We start from the raw sequence: 17,463 nt of genomic DNA on the forward strand, positions 1-17,463 counted from the left end.
TCGATTTGGTCTCCGGAACAATTTAGCTAATCTCACATCGAATTGAAGAAAGATTCTGATTCCTAATCACTTCTTGAAGCTACGAAGTACTTCGAATCAGATTGTGATTCAACGAATTTGTCCAGATCTCAAAGTCAAAGATGAGTTCATCTCGGTCAAACTTCCAATTCGAATGAATCATTGAGTTTCAGATCATTCTGTTAACTTTTGAGGATTCAAAGGAAGATTCTAAACGTTTTTCATGTAGTAATCGAGGTCTAAGAACAACTAGATAACAAAATTTGATTTTGTGTTCATATGTTGAGACACGCCACTGTTCATCATTGATTTTGTGTTCCAGATCTGTTCTTCATCTGAATCTTCACACTGCGATTCTGCTCGTAGCCATCTATTTGATTCCACCACCCTTAGGTTATCATCCGTATTTAAATCTGGGGTTTTTTTTTTCTTTCTAATAGAAGTGGGTTTTTTAGATCTGTGTGTTTTTCCTGATAAAAGTTGATCCGAGTGTTCTAATGGATTTGTGAGTGTTCTTCTATTATGGTATATTCTAACGGTATTTGAGTGTTCCTTTTAGTTTGATTCTCATTTACAGCTTTATTCATTCATCGACTCATATAGGAAGTGAAAGTTTGTTAAAGAAGAAATAGTGAGATGAAATTGACTGAAGCTAAACAAATTATTTACTGTATGTTTTAATTTCATAGTCATTTAAATTAGATGTGAAAATATGGGTTTTTTTTTTAGTTTAGAACTGAAAAAATAAAGATGATGAAGATGGTGTTTTTTATGATAGAAAAAGAAAAAACAATGACAAAAATACCCTCACATGACATGCACGTGATAAGGGGTAACGGCAGGTTTTGACAGAAATTAGACGGGGGGACGAGGGATGTACCGTTTTCATAGTTTAGGGACGAGGAATGCACAAAAAAAAAGAAAAAGGACAGGGAGTCAAAATCGATGTAAAGTTCATGGACGAGGAATGAAATTTTTTCTTAATAAAAACAATAGACATTAGATACTATAATTAAATAAATAAGTAAATATAAAATAAAAACACAAATTTTATAAATTAAAATCCTAAAAAGAAAAAAAAAATACATAATTTAAAATTTTAAAAAAGGGATTATCACTAAAATGCCTATTTTTTTCACCTATTTGCGTTGGAGCCCATTTTTTTTTTTTTTTTTTTTTTTTTTACCAAATTGCCCGCGCAAGGCGCAAGGTGCCTTGCGCCTTGAGTCCTTGCACCTGGGGGTGCCTCTTGCGACCTTGCTTCCTAGGGACGCAAGGACGCAAGGAGCCTCTTGCGACCTTGCTTCTCGGAGACGCAAGGACCCAATGTGCCTCTTGCTCCTGCCTAATCGTTTTCCTTCAAACATTTCATCGAACACGTTACGTGCATGCACATTATGCACAAAGTAATGGACCTGATATTAACAAGAACCAACTTTCAATCAAAGAGTTCAAGCCCATTAAACAAATACAAAAGGTAGCTATTTGATTTTCTCTAATCTCTAATCTCTAATCTCTAATCAGTAATCCATTGACTTTTACATATATTTCTATTTTATAGAGAAATATAGAACTGAGAAGAAACTAAAAAAAAAAAAAAATCTGTGTTCCTAATCTTTTTACAAAAGAATGGAAGATAGTAAATGGATGATTTTATTGTACTTTTTGTTTCAATATTTTTTTGCAAATTGACCAAATACAAATCTTTCACTTTCATATATCTTCATTTCGTTTCTTTCATTCTATGACAAATTCGCGAACAAAGCCTGTCTAATTGTAAGTTTATATAATTAACTGGATTAATAAAATAGGTTTGTACAAAAAGGTACTTATTAAATACTTAGATGTGTTTACTGAAACAAGTTGCTAAAAGTCGATTACTTTGTGCATGCACACCTTATGTGCATGCACATAAGGTGTTCGATGAAATGTCTGAAGGAAAACGATCAGGCAGGAGCAAGAGGCACCTTGCGTCCTTGCGTCCCCGGGAAGCAAGGTCGCAAGAGGCTCCTTGCCAACGGTGGAACTATGAAGAGACACCGGAGGGCGGTGGCCTCCCCAAATATTTACGTAATAGTGTAGTTTTTTAGTATTCCCGAATTATTTTATTGTATTATCTAAAGGAATTCATGTTTTTAACCTTCTATGCCCCCTCCTCTCTGACAAGTAAATATTTGACAGACCAATTACCTAAGTCCCTATCTAGACTATATATTCCTAAGTCCCTATACATTATTTCATATAACATCTTCTACAAGCTATTTTTCTACTTAATTACGAAGTAGATTAGATTAATGAATTTTTATACTAACAAAGCTAGTTTTTAAATTATGTTTGCTTAATACTTAAATTTACTTTTGTTTGACAACATTTACATATTAAAAATATCAAAAGATTAGCGTTTCTATTTATCTCATGTAAGAAACATATTAAACTTCTAACTACTTTGGCCCCCCTAACATATATTTTCAAGTTCCACCACTGCTCCTTGTGTCCTTACGTCCTCGGGAAGCAAGGTCGCAATAGACACCCCCATGTGCAAGGACGCAAGGCGCAAGACACCTTGCGCCTTGCGCGGGCAATTTGACAATTATTTTTTTTTTGGACTCCAACGCAAAAAGGTGAAAAAATGGGCATTTTAGTGATAATCCTTTTAAAAAATCCATAAATTTAAAAGTTCACAATTTAATGACTTAACTACTACTACTACTACTACTACTACTACTACTACTACTACTACTCGGAACATTGGGTGTCCCAAACGCCAATAGATTCGACATGCTTGTTCCGAGGAAAAACCCGAAATAGTAAAAAATGGAACGTTTTGATTATTAGAGAATTGTTTATTTGGATTTTCTTGATTATTAGATGATGAAGACATTTTGATTGTTTGGAAAATGGAGGAATGTTTAAGAAAAAAATAAATGGATGATTGTTAAATGAGAGAATTTTTAGAAGAAAATGTTTGGGATAGTGTGTATATACATTATATAAAGCACGTGAAAATAATCTTACGTGTCACCTTCTGATTAAATTTCGCCACGTGTCACTTCAACAATTTTCGTGAATATTTCATAGTGATGATCATATACATATTTTAAGGTTGAATGTGATATTTTCATAAATACATAATTGTAAACAAACATAACGATTCATTCATTCATTCATTCATTCATATAATGATAATTGATTATTTTTTTATTTTCAATTTTGCACGTGCATTCATATTCATCATCTTTTTTACATTCATATTCATCATTTTTGTAAGCAGATAATTTTTTTTACATTTGTGGACACGCATTTTAACGGACCGATTCATAAAGGTGTCACTATATGCTCAATTATTGTTGTTGTTATCATCTTGTTTTTTAGTTGTTATTAAGTTATTTGATATTGTTGATGTTGGGTTATTTAAAGTTGTAACTATTAGGATAAGTTGTTCTAAGTATATTATGACATTGAAAGTGTGTTAGTGGTATCAAAAATTCGAGGAGTTTGCCTGGGATTTGTAAGATACCAATGTTAAAGAATTGCGCAATATTGAACGGGAACAACTGATTGTTACATTGTAATTGTATTCAATACTAACGTTTACGATAATAATATTTTCAGTACTAATTCTGTTAATACTAATGTTATAATTAAAAGGTGTTTTTCATTGTAATTGAATTATACATTTTGATTAATATTAACACTAGAGTTACCAAAAACTATTTTATACAAATACCGTGCAACGTACGGGCTCTTAAAACTAGTATATATATATATATATATATATATAGGGAGAGGATCCAGTGAAAACTTTTTTAGTGTGAGAACTCTAGGAACTCAAAACTACACTGAAATTCGAGCAAAAAAAGTGGCGGGCGAGCAAAAAACAAGAAATTCGAGCAAAAAATACGAAATTCGAGCAAAAAATAAAACACGGGCGAACAATTTTTTTTTGTTCGAATTACAAAAATGTAGAACACATTTATGTTCGAATTTCATTTTTTTTGTTCGACTATCACGTGTTCTACATTTTTTTGTTCGAATTTCAAAAATGTAGAACACAAATTTGTTCGAATTTCATTTTTTTGTTCGAATTTCACATTTTTGTTCGCTCGCCCTTTTTTTGTTCGAATATCACGTTTTTTGTTCGAATATCACGTTTTTGTTCGCTCGCCTACTTTTTTGCTCGAATTTCCTTTTTTTTTGTTTTTAATTTCAGCGTATTTTTGAATTCTCAGAGATCTCGGGGTCAAAAAATTCTTATTTGATCCCTCTACTATATATATATATATATATATATATATATATATATATATATATATATATATATATATATATATATATATATATATATATATATATATAAAGATTTAATTCTTTTTAATTTTTTTATATTAAATCTAATATTTCCAACAGTTACCTGGTCAAACTCGCCAGCCAATCACAACTCTCCATTTGGTCTTCACCACCGTTGTTTCTCTCGTCGTCCCAGCCCACAACGGCACAACGTCGAAAACCACAACGGCCGCACAAGAACCGTTGTGGTCGTTGTGGTGCAACAAATCTGGTGCGTTGTCGTGCGTAGAGAATGGTCTTAGAGTGGTGAATTACATTAGTTAGTTGAGTTTATATGTTATTTTCAATGGTTAATATATGAGGATATATGATATTATCCATTCCATTATCCATTATTGAGTATTAATTAAGAGCGATATAGCCATATAGGATAGGATTGTTATAGGTGTCGACATATGTGGATTGTTTATGGCCAAACATGTTCACGTTTTGAAGTATAGAACCAGTCAATTTCTAGCAAACTGATGTTTACGTACTAGTTCATTAAATATTTTGTCTAGCGCAATGTTCAAAACGTTTTGTGAAATTTGTGTGTCAATAACTAGTTTCATTTTTGTGTCTCAAATAGACAAATACTACCTGTTTAAAATTAGTACAGTGTTCTTTTTAACAAATAAATTTCATATTAACTAGCGTAGTAATATGTGATAACTTTTTAAAAAATTTCTTTGATAGAAAGGTTATAGTTGTATTTTCGGTCAGTGTCTAACAAATATCAGTACAATATTAGAACTACTTAGCGTGATGAGGTAGGTTGCCGATTGATGTTTACTCTCGGGACGGATCCCTGCAGACCCGGTTCATAGCCAGAATGTCGTAGGGTGGCTTTATCAATCTCTTGGAGCCAAACTATGAGTTGGTTCGTCTAGCGCTATGCGGCTTAGTGTTAATGTTCTAGAGAGAGAAAGTATTATGTGAGAGAGAAAATGTGTTTTCTTCCACAAATTACTAGCTTGTTCAAAATGATGACCCAATGGGTCTATATATAATAAGTCCTCCGTGATGTTCGGAGACACGTGTCACGTTATGATTGATTGACTTTATGCGAGGTATGCGTAACCAACTTTATGCTCAATAGTAACATAGCATATGTGCTGCTCACGTGCTCTCTTAAGGGCTTAAGCATAGAAAACTGCCTTCAGAGCTTACGCAAAATGTTGGGCTGTCTGATTTGCAATTTACTACATAATTCTTGGTGGAAAGCGCTGAATGAATATATATTTAAAAATGCTTTTAATACTATTTTTATGTGTTTCAAGCATTTTTTCCGTATAGAAATGATGATTTTATGCGTTTAAACCATATGATACATTATTAAGTCCTCTACAGTTTGATATATTAGTTTTGCAAAAATGAAGACATTAAATAATAAAGTTATAAAGTGCCTTTTACCTTGAGAAAATATGCATGCCATCGCGGCTTTTTCTGATACGATTTGACACTTAATGATAGCTTTTTAATTATATTATTTTAAAATAAGATTCAAATTTTATTCTTTAAAAAACATAAAAAAGAAACTGATTTTTTTGTAATCCAAATCATCCACGTGTACGGTTGATGTGAGTTTCCTTAATTTTTAACCGCCTTTTTAAATTCTTCTGTTATTTAAGTGCTTTTTAACCCTAATTTCGAATTTGACCTTCCAATATATCTAATTTTGTCTTTCTTCTTCGTAATTCATTCAATGGCTATTCTTAATGTTTTTGATGTTCATAGCTCTGTTACTCCAACTTATTTGGAAAACATGAGTAAATGATATCCACGCCTGTTTACTATTGACGCAATGACCCCATTACCATGTAGTGACCCGAACTTTTCCATGTTTATATATATTAAATGAAATTGATATTTATATGATTAAGTGTTTCCAACATGTTAAGCAATCAAACTTGTTAAGACTTGATTAATTGAAATAGGTTTCATATAGACAATTGACTGTAGCGACTCGACCAAATCATGTTTGACGGCGCCGTCTACTTAGGTCCCGTTACGTGGTCATAAGTCTTTAAAACAACGTTTGACCAAAAGATATGTCGCATTCATTTTAAATGTAAAGATTGTTCAAAGTTTACGAGAATAGTTCCACCACAAGTTACGATACAAAGTTTTAAGTACAAATGAAACTTATGCGACACAATTTAAAAGTAGTCAAAAGACGCTCCATGTATGCATATATACTCGACATCCAATGCAACTATCAAAATAATGAGCGGAAGCATGTATCATGTATCGTTCAAGGACCTGAGAAAAACATAGAAATCTGTCAACGAAAACGTTGGTGAAATCATAGGTTTAAGTAAGTAAGTACAAGTGAACCACAAGATTTGCATCAATGAAATAATAGTAATACATTCCAAGATTTGCATCTTCCCCCTTAACCCTTAATTGATGATAACCCGAACGGAGATCGATTTTTGAATATACACGAGAACCTTGTAGTTGATCAAAGAGATCATCGATGCGAGGAAGGGGATATCGGTTCTTAACCTTCAATTTGTTTAGTTCACGATAATCAATGCACATTCGTAGGGATCCGTCTTTCTTCTTGACGAACAAAATCGGAGCGCCCCATGGTGAATGGCTAGGTTGAATGAAACCACGGTCAAGTAGCTCTTGGATTTGACTTTGCAATTCTTGTAATTCGGATGGAGCGAGTCTATACGGTGCACTCGCTACGGGTGCGGCTCCTGGAATAAGATCGATTTGAAATTCAACCGGTCGATGAGGTGGAAGACCCGGTAATTCGTCGGGAAATACATCGGAAAAGTCACTAACAATTGGCACATCTTCGATGCGCTTTTCGTCGGCCTCGACTTTCTTAACGTGAGCAAGAATCGCAAAACAACCCTTACGGAGTAGTTTTCTAACTTTAAGGCACGAAACGAGGTTGAGTCTGGTGAAACTCTTATCGCCATAAACAATCAAAGGTTCACCATTCTCGATAGGAATTCGGATTGCGTTAAGATCACAAAGGATGTGAGATTTCGTTTTGACTAACCAATTCATACCGATTATTACATCAAAGCTTCCTAGTTCTATGGGTATCAAGTCAATTTCAAATTCCTTACCCAAAATGTTTAACGTACACCCCCGGTAATATGTGTTGGCACTTAATAGTTTCCCGTTAGCCACTTCAATGGTATAAGTGGTATCTAATGGAAGAGGTGGAGTGCTAAAAGAATGAGTCAAAGTCTTGGATACAAAGCATTTATCGGCACCCGAATCGAATAAGCAAGAGACATAAGAATTGTTGAGAAGAAACGTACCCGTGACTAATTCATTATCATCTCGGGCTTCCTCGGTGTTGATGTTGAAAGCTCGGCCGCGCGTATTGGTGTTATCTTTCCTCTTCGAGCATGCATTTCTATAATGGCCCGTTTGGCCACATTCGTAACAAGTGCCCGTCTTTGGTGCATTGGGCCACTTTCGAGCGACGGGAGTGGCACTTTTACAATCGTTGGCCTTATGACCAATTCCTTGGCACCGATGGCAAATTAGCTTACTACACTCGCCAAAGTGATGTTTGTTGCATTTGTTGCAAAGAGGTAGAATTCCGGCATAACCCTTCTTGCCGTCGGAGGTGAAAGATTTCTTGGCAAAGTTGTTGTTGCTTGATTGGGGAGCTTCCCATTTTCTTTTGTTGTTACCCGACTTGTCCTCGACTTTAGGTGCCGGTACTACGATTTCGTCCACTGTCTCTATCAATTTGCGGGCCATGTTCAAAGCTTCTTGATGATTAGGGGGTTTGGATGACATTATTCCGTGTTTGATGCTCTTTGGAAGACCATCCATGTAAAGTTCAACCCTTAAAGCTTCGGGGTTCACAAGATTTGGGCACATCAAGGCTAGTTCGGAAAATCGTTGATTATAAGCCTTGAGATCATTTCCGATCGCCTTTAAAGTTCTTAGCTCTTGTTCGAGCCTTCGGGTTTCTTCACGAGGGAAATATTCGACAATCATCTTTTCCCTCAAGTCGGCCCAAGAGAGGGCGTGAGCTTCATCGGTACCCACCGATTGTACATAAGTATTCCACCATGTAAGAGCGACACCGGCGAAGGTGTGAGTGGAGTATTTGACCTTGTCTTGGTCCCGACAACCGCTTATGCTAAAGACGGCTTCCGTTTGCTCAAACCATCGGGTGAGCACGACCGGTCCCCCGGTTCCATCAAAAGTGTGAGGTTTGCACCCCATGAAAGCTTTATAGGAGCATCCCTCGTTTGAGTTTCCGGCTCCATTGTTGTTGTTGTTGTTGTTGTTGTTGTTGTTGTGGTTGTTATTATTATTGTTGTTGGATGAGTGACCGGCCATGGCCGCATCTACGGGGGTGGCTATCATCCGTTCGAGAGCTTGTTCGGGAGTTTCATTGCGGCGTACACGACGAGGAGCCATTGTTCCTTCAAGACACAAGAATATCATTGATTAGTATTCTCAATAATACTAACCGTGATATAGAATAAAGATAAAGAGAAGTTTTTCCTCGACTCGCCTTAAATTCTTTATGCCATAATGTCGGAACGTTCATATGAGTCACCGTAATATAATCCCGAAAATTATATTACCCTGATTCATATGTGCATTCGACATCATTTCATATAGTCAAGGTGGCGCGTCAATCAAATTAAACAACGTGAGATTAAGATGAACTAAGAGTAGATATGAGTAGAAGCGTTCGAGTATAAATGCACAAGTAGTCAAGTAATTCCTACTTCAAGTCTATATGCCGGTTGTAGTCTAGACTCACCAATGTACCCTATGACTCGAGGTTGACACCAATGAACTCTAAATCCCTACAACCAACGCTCTAATACCATCTGTAGCGACCCGACCAAATCATGTTTAACGGCGCCGTCTACTTAGGTCTCGTTACGTGGTCATAAGTCTTTAAAACAACGTTTGACCAAAAGATATGTCGCATTCATTTTAAATGTAAAGATTGTTCAAAGTTTACGAGAATAGTTCCACCACAAGTTACGATACAAAGTTTTAAGTACAAATGAAACTTATGCGACACAATTTAAAAGTAGTCAAAAGACGCTCCATGTATGCATATATACTCGACATCCAATGCAAGTATCAAAATAATGAGCGGAAGCATGTATCATGTATCGTTCAAGGACCTGAGAAAAACATAGAAATCTGTCAACGAAAACGTTGGTGAAATCATAGGTTTAAGTAAGTAAGTACAAGTGAACCACAAGATTTGCATCAATGAAATAATAGTAATACATTCCAAAAGTTTGTTTCACGAGCACCCAATTATCAATGCTTAACATTTCCTTCCATTGAACCCCATCACTTAGTGCTAGAACATACACTGTTTCTCGAAAATATATTTCATTCGTAAACGGTAGCGAACCGTTTGAATGAGGGTTTGTCAAACCCATATGGATCCATACAACATAAGTTCTCGCTTACACCCGGCAAGTGTAACTAATGATAATCGAATTGAGGATTTTGTTCTAAACTCGTATGTAGAATGTTTGTTTTCCTGTACTTGTGTTCACTTAGTAAAGAAATGTTTATGTTTTCTCATCCCAAATGTAAGTTCAAAAAGAGTAAAAGTAGGACTATGATCTCACCTTGAGTGCACGAGTAGTAAAGTACTTCAACAAGTAAACGTGTGCAAAGAACAATGCTAGTCTTGACCTAAACAATAGGTTGTATCAATAACGGTAAACACGATAGGTCAAAGATGTTCAATTAGTCCTATGGCTCGTTAAGACTCGATCATAATAGCATGTGAATCAAATTGTCATGTTTCATGCAAGGTACAAGTATAAAAACATGTTAGAACGATTGCACAAATATTTGGTTAAGTTTGATTAAAAGTCAAACTTTGGTCGGTCAAAGTCAACGAAAGTCAACACGTTCGGGTCGGGTTCCGAACTATTTTTCTGAGGTTTTTATTCATATATAAGCATGTTAGAACAAGTCTCATGTGAATCGGAGGTCCGTAGTATGCCAAACATTTTTCGTATTTTGGACATGGAGGTCAGAACCTGACCCCCTTATATGTCGCGCCGCGACATGAAAGGGTCGCGCCGCGGCAAAGGCCGGGTGCTGGTGCCCGGCCAGTCCCAAATGTTCAAGTCTCAATCCAAAACCTTTTTGTGCATAAAACACAAACCGCTAACACTTAGGACTCGCACCTTATATCGTTGGAAAGCTCTTTTGACGTAGAATGCAACTAAACACAATTCATCAATCAAAAACCTCATTTGTAACAACCGAGTTTTCAAACCAAGTGATCATTCAATGCACACATTAATGCTTCAAACTCACCAATGCACATTTAATGATTTAGGCATTCAATGCATACATATGACATGCCATTTTGTAGGTAATTAAGCATACAATACAACTAACAACTTACTAATAACAAATCATGGCAATCAATGCAACAAATAATCATTTCAAGTTCATTAAACCCTAGCTCAATTCCACCAAAAATCACTAATCAAGTTTATGGAGTTTTCTCAAGCAACCTACACATCAATTTGAAGCTAGTGATACTAGGAACACAATTAAACATGAACTTTTAACATCTAACAACATATGATCATCCAAAATTCAAGAACAACACACCAAAATTCAAGTTCATGCTAGTTACACTAAAACAACGAGATCGAGCATATAAATTACACACACGACATCACAATGAGCCATAGACACTAACTAACACCATTTCAAGTCAAAAACACGAATTTAGAGAAATCTAGAGTTTTAGAAATGTTACCCAAACGAGATGAAGTTGGTACCAAAATGAAGAGGATGAAGAGAGGATCACGAATATGTAATTTATTTTGTTGTAAGCCTCCTAGATCGGATTTAGATGATGATTGAATGAATTTGGAAATGGTGTGTGTGTTCTTGCTAGAGAGAAAGAGAGAGAGATGGAGGTGATAATGAATGAGTGAAAGGGGTTTGACCCTTTGACCTAGTCAAGGGTTTGATCCCTTGTCAAGTTTAGTCCCTCAACTTTCGTTCGGGTGCGTGAATTACCTAAACGAGATAATTTAAAACACGTATCAACGGGAGATGTTATAAACATATAACGGAGTTTAAATTAGTATAACGTAAAAGTAAATGGAAAAAGGCGGGATGTTACATTACCTACTCCTTAAAAGAAATTTTGTCCCGAAATTTAAGTAGGCGTAGTAGTCGTTGTTTCTTCCTCGAGATCTTGCGTTTCCGAATTCACGAATAGATGAGGATACTTCCTTTGCATTTGATCTTGTCTTTCCCAAGTAATCTCGGGTCCTCTTTTGGCATTCCAACGGACTTTAACAATCGGGATTCGGCTTTGTTTCAATGTCTTGACGGAGGTGTCCACAATTTCAACCGGTTCCTCCACAAAATGAAGTTTGTCATCAATAGTAAGTTCCTCGAGAGGAATGACGATATCGGGTTCGGCAAGACACTTTTTCAAGTTAGATACATGGAAGGTAGGATGAACGGAGTTCAATTGAGGCGGAAGATCTAAACGATACGCAACGGTTCCAATACGCTCCAAGATTTCGAAAGGACCAATATACCTTGGATTCAGCTTCCCGCGTTTCCCAAAACGGATTACACCCTTCCAAGGCGCGACTTTTAACATTACTCGATCACCGACTTGAAATTCAAGATCGTTGCGTCGTTTGTCGGTATAGCTCTTTTGACGACTTCGGGCCGTCCTAAGCCTATCTCGGATTTGAACGATTTTCTCGGTGGTTTCGTGAATGAGTTCGGGTCCGGTGATTTGCACGTCGCCTACCTCGGCCCAACAAAGAGGTGAACGACATTTTCGGCCGTATAGCGCTTCAAAAGGTGCGGCTTTAATACTCGCGTGATAACTATTGTTGTAAGAGAACTCGGCGAGAGGTAAGTGCTTGTCCCAAGCTTTTCCGAAATCAACCACGCAAGCTCGTAACATGTCCTCTAAGGTTTGAATCGTACGTTCGCTTTGTCCATCGGTTTGAGGATGATATGCGGTGCTCATGTCTAAACGCGTTCCCAACGCTTCTTGCAATGTACGCCAAAATCTAGAAACGAAACGGCCATCTCGGTCGGAGATAATCGATAAAGGTACACCGTGTCGGGCTACGATTTCCTTAATGTAAAGTTGTGCAAGTTTCTCCATTTTGTCCATTTCTTTCATGGCAAGGAAGTGTGCGGATTTGGTGAGACGGTCAACAATAACCCAAATGGTATCATAACCGCCCGTCGTTTTTGGTAGTTTGGTGATAAAATCCATCGTTATTCTTTCCCACTTCCATTGCGGGATCTCGGGTTGTTGAAGTAGTCCGGACGGTCTTTGGTGTTCGGCTTTGACTTTGGAACATGTCAAACACTTGGAAACATAAGTAGCTACGTCCCTTTTGATGTTCGGCCACCAATATAGCTGTTTAAGGTCGTGGTACATCTTATTGGCACCGGGGTGAATCGAGTATCGTGACTTATGGGCTTCATCTAAAATAAGGCTTCGTAGGTCCCCATAACTAGGCACCCAAATCCTTCTGGCGTAATATCGGAGTCCGGTCTCCCAAATTTCGAATCGAGAGACGAGAATGTTCAAGAGCTCGTGTGAAAGGTTTTCATCCTTGAGAGCCTCATCTTGGGCTACCCGAATTTGGCTATTAAGGTTTGTGTGGATGGTGATGTTTAAGGCTCGGACACGAAGAGGCACCGCTCTTTCTTTTCGACTTAAGGCATCGGCTACTACATTTGCCTTCCCGGGATGGTAACGAAGCTCGCAATCGTAATCGTTTAAGGTTTCAATCCACCTTCGTTGTCTCATGTTTAGTTGCTTTTGATCGAAAATGTGTTGGAGACTTTTGTGGTCGGTAAAGATAGTACTCTTGGTTCCATAAAGATAGTGTCTCCACATTTTAAGTGCAAAGACAACGTCTCCGAGTTCGAGATCATGTGTCGTATAGTTTCGTTCATGAATTTTGAGTTGTCGAGAAGCATAAGCAATGACTTTCGTTCGTTGCATCAATACACACCCAAAACCATGTTTCGAGGCATCACAATATACAACAAAGTCATCATTGCCTTCGGGAAGTGACAAGATAGGAGCGGTGGTTAGCTTCGTTTTCAAGATTTGGAATGCGGATTCATGTTCGGTCGCCCAAATGAATTTCTTTCCCTTGTGAGTCAATGCGGTTAGAGGACGTGCAACCAAAGAGAAGTTTTCGATGAATCTACGATAGTACCCGGCGAGACCCAAGAATTGACGAATGTGAGTAGGAGTAGTAGGAGTCTCCCATTTACTAATGGCTTCGATTTTCGTGGGATCGACTTTAATACCTTGATCACTTACAACATGACCAAGAAATTGAACTTCCTTCAACCAAAATTCACACTTGGAGAATTTGGCATAAAGTCGTTCTTGTCTCAAGAGTTCAAGCACAAGTCGGAGATGTTGTTCGTGCTCTTCTTCATTTTTAGAATAGATCAATATATCATCGATGAACACAATAACTTATTTATTGAGATACGGTTTGCACACGCGGTTCATAAGATCCATGAACACCGCCGGGGCGTTAGTGAGACCAAATGGCATGACGAGGAATTCATAACTACCATAACGAGTCCGGAAAGCGGTTTTGGAGACATCTTCCCCCTTAACCCTTAATTGATGATAACCCGAACGGAGATCGATTTTTGAATATACACGAGAACCTTGTAGTTGATCAAAGAGATCATCGATGCGAGGAAGGGGATATCGGTTCTTAACCTTCAATTTGTTTAGTTCACGATAATCAATGCGCATTCGTAGGGATCCGTCTTTCTTCTTGACGAACAAAATCGGAGCGCCCCATGGTGAATGGCTAGGTTGAATGAAACCACGGTCAAGTAGCTCTTGGATTTGACTTTGAAATTCTTGTAATTCGGATGGAGCGAGTCTATACGGTGCACGCGCTACGGGTGCGGCTCCTGGAATAAGATCGATTTGAAATTCAACCGGTCGATGAGGTGGAAGACCCGGTAATTCGTCGGGAAATACATCGAAAAAGTCACTAACAATTGGCACATCTTCGATGCGCTTTTCGTCGGCCTCGACTTTCTTAACGTGAGCAAGAATCGCAAAACAACCCTTACAGAGTATTTTTCTAACTTTAAGGCACGAAACGAGGTTGAGTCTGGTGAAACTCTTATCACCATAAACAATCAAAGGTTCACCATTCTCGATAGGAATTCGGATTGCGTTAAGATCACAAAGGATGTGAGATTTCATTTTGACTAACCAATTCATACCGATTATTACATCAAAGCTTCCTAGTTCTATGGGTATCAAGTCAATTTCAAATTCCTTACCCAAAATGTTTAACGTACACCCCCGGTAATATGTGTCGGCACTTAATAGTTTCCCGTTAGCCACTTCAATGGTATAAGTGGTATCTAATGGAAGAGGTGGAGTGCTAAAAGAATGAGTCAAAGTCTTGGATACAAAGCATTTATCGGCACCCGAATCGAATAAGCAAGAGACATAAGAATTGTTGAGAAGAAACGTACCCGTGACTAATTCATTATCATCTCGGGCTTCCTCGGTGTTGATGTTGAAGGCTCAGCCGCGCGTATTGGTGTTATCTTTCCTCTTCGGGCATGCATTTCTATAATGGCCCGTTTGGCCACATTCGTAACAAGTGCCCGTCTTTGGTGCATTGGGCCACTTTCGAGCGACGGGAGTGGCACTTTTACAATCGTTGGCCTTATGACCAATTCCTTGGCACCGATGGCAAATTAGCTTACTACACTCGCCAAAGTGATGTTTGTTGCATTTGTTGTAAAGAGGTAGAATTCCGGCATAACCCTTCTTGCCGTCGGAGGTGAAAGATTTCTTGGCAAAGTTGTTGTTGCTTGATTGGGGAGCTTCCCATTTTCTTTTGTTGTTACCCGACTTGTCCTCGGCTTTAGGTGCCGGTACTACGATTTCGTCCACTGTCTCTATCAATTTGCGGGCCATGTTCAAAGCTTCTTGATGATTAGGGGGTTTGGATGACATTACTCCGTGTTTGATGCTCTTTGGAAGACCATCCATGTAAAGTTCAACCCTTAAAGCTTCGGGGTTCACAAGATTTGGGCACATCAAGGCTAGTTCGGAAAATCGTTGATTATAAGCCTTGAGATCATTTCCGATCGCCTTTAAAGTTCTTAGCTCTTGTTCGAGCCTTCGGGTTTCTTCACGAAGGAAATATTCGACAATCATCTTTTCCCTCAAGTCGGCCCAAGAGAGGGCGTGAGCTTCATCGGTACCCACCGATTGTACATAAGTATTCCACCATGTAAGAGCGACACCGGCGAAGGTGTGAGTGGAGTATTTGACCTTGTCTTGGTCCCGACAACCGCTTATGCTAAAGACGGCTTTCGTTTGCTCAAACCATCGGGTGAGCATGACCGGTCCCCTGGTTCCATCAAAAGTGTGAGGTTTGCACCCCATGAAAGCTTTATAGGAGCATCCCTCGTTTGAGTTTCCGGCTCCATTGTTGTTGTTGTTGCTGTTGTTGTTGTTGTTGTTGTTGTTGTTGTTGTGGTTGTTATTATTATTGTTGTTGGATGAGTGACCGGCCATGGCCGCATCTACGGCGGTGGCTATCATCCGTTCGAGAGCTTGTTCGGGAGTTTCATTGCGGCGTACACGACGAGGAGCCGTTGTTCCTTCAAGACACAAGAATATCATTGATTAGTATTCTCAATAATACTAACCGTGATATAGAATAAAGATAAAGAGAAGTTTTTCCTCGACTCGCCTTAAATTCTTTATGCCATAATGTCGGAACGTTCATATGAGTCACCGTAATATAATCCCGGAAATTATATTACCCTGATTCATATGTGCATTCGACATCATTTCATATAGTCAAGGTGGCGCGTCAATCAAATTAAACAACGTGAGATTAAGATGAACTAAGAGTAGATATGAGTAGAAGCGTTCGAGTATAAATGCACAAGTAGTCAAGTAATTCCTACTTCAAGTCTATATGCCGGTTGTAGTCTAGACTCACCAATGTACCCTATGACTCGAGGTTGACACCAATGAACTCTAAATCCCTACAACCAACGCTCTGATACCATCTGTAGTGACCCGACCAAATCATGTTTGACGGCGCCGTCTACTTAGGTCTCGTTACGTGGTCATAAGTCTTTAAAACAACGTTTGACCAAAAGATATGTCGCATTCATTTTAAATGTAAAGATTGTTCAAAGTTTACGAGAATAGTTCCACCACAAGTTACGATACAAAGTTTTAAGTACAAATGAAACTTATGCGACACAATTTAAAAGTAGTCAAAAGACGCTCCATGTATGCATATATACTCGACATCCAATGCAAGTATCAAAATAATGAGCGGAAGCATGTATCATGTATCGTTCAAGGACCTGAGAAAAACATAGAAATCTGTCAACGAAAACGTTGGTGAAATCATAGGTTTAAGTAAGTAAGTACAAGTGAACCACAAGATTTGCATCAATGAAATAATAGTAATACATTCCAAAAGTTTGTTTCACGAGCACCCAATTATCAATGCTTAACATTTCCTTCCATTGAACCCCATCACTTAGTGCTAGAACATACACTATTTCTCGAAAATATATTTCATTCGTAAACGGTAGCGAACCGTTTGAATGAGGGTTTGTCAAACCCATATGGATCCATACAACATAAGTTCTCGCTTACACCCGGCAAGTGTAACTAATGATAATCGAATTGAGGATTTTGTTCTAAACTCGTATGTAGAATGTTTGTTTTCCTGTACTTGTGTTCACTTAGTAAAGAAATGTTTATGTTTTCTCATCCCAAATGTAAGTTCAAAAAGAGTAAAAGTGGGACTATGATCTCACCTTGAGTGCACGAGTAGTAAAGTACTTCAACAAGTAAACGTGTACAAAGAACAATGCTAGTCTTGACCTAAACAATAGGTTGTATCAATAACGGTAAACACGATAGGTCAAAGATGTTCAATTAGTCCTATGGCTCGTTAAGACTCGATCATAATAGCATGTGAATCAAATTGTCATGTTTCATGCAAGGTACAAGTATAAAAACATGTTAGAACGATTGCACAAATATTTGGTTAAGTTTGATTAAAAGTCAAACTTTGGTCGGTCAAA

Source organism: Rutidosis leptorrhynchoides, chromosome 11, assembly GCF_046630445.1.
Source record: "Rutidosis leptorrhynchoides isolate AG116_Rl617_1_P2 chromosome 11, CSIRO_AGI_Rlap_v1, whole genome shotgun sequence".
NCBI lineage: Eukaryota > Viridiplantae > Streptophyta > Magnoliopsida > Asterales > Asteraceae > Rutidosis > Rutidosis leptorrhynchoides.